Here is a 713-nt window from a genome sequence, read left to right on the forward strand (position 1 = left end):
CAGAAAATTGTAAGCATCAACTTTCCAGCTGATGGATGACTTTACAATGTTTTCTTGGTTGGTGACTGAGGATGTTTCCATTCCATACATTGTCGTTCATTGTCAGATTCGTAGTGATGAATCAATGCCCTGTCACCAGTAAATAGATGGAAAAACAAAAAAACAACAACAAAAAAACCCACAAAACATTCCTTCGAGTATCAGTCTAAGTTTTGTTTGTGGATGTCTAAACCCTTCTGTTTATGCTTTTCTGTGGGTTGTTTCAGTACCCATCTTGCACAAACTTTTTGAAACTGAAGTCTGTCATGGATTATTTCATCTACAGAGCCATGGATGATTTGCAAATGATTTGCCACATCATTCACTGTCACTTGTCTATTTGAAATAATCATTTAATGTGTATACTCAATGTTGGACATGGATAGACAACCTTGAACATGGATAAGCAACCTAACATAACCAGAGTATGGATAATTATGGGGTTTTTTTTAGTCCTGGTGTGGTGCTATGGGTTAATGCAATGGACTGAAAGTTGGTTTGTACTGCAAAGTTGGTGGTTCAAGCTCACCAGCCACTCCTTGGAAACCATATACAGGGTCGCTAAGGTGTGTGACAAGGTTGTATTCTTTCACCATACTTATTCAACCTGTATGCTAAGCAAATAATCTGAGAAGCTGGGTTCTATGAAGAAAAACACGGCATCAGGATTGGAG

This window comes from Chrysochloris asiatica, unplaced genomic scaffold, assembly GCF_000296735.1.
Source record: "Chrysochloris asiatica unplaced genomic scaffold, ChrAsi1.0 scaffold00022, whole genome shotgun sequence".
NCBI classification, from domain to species: Eukaryota; Metazoa; Chordata; class Mammalia; order Afrosoricida; family Chrysochloridae; genus Chrysochloris; species Chrysochloris asiatica.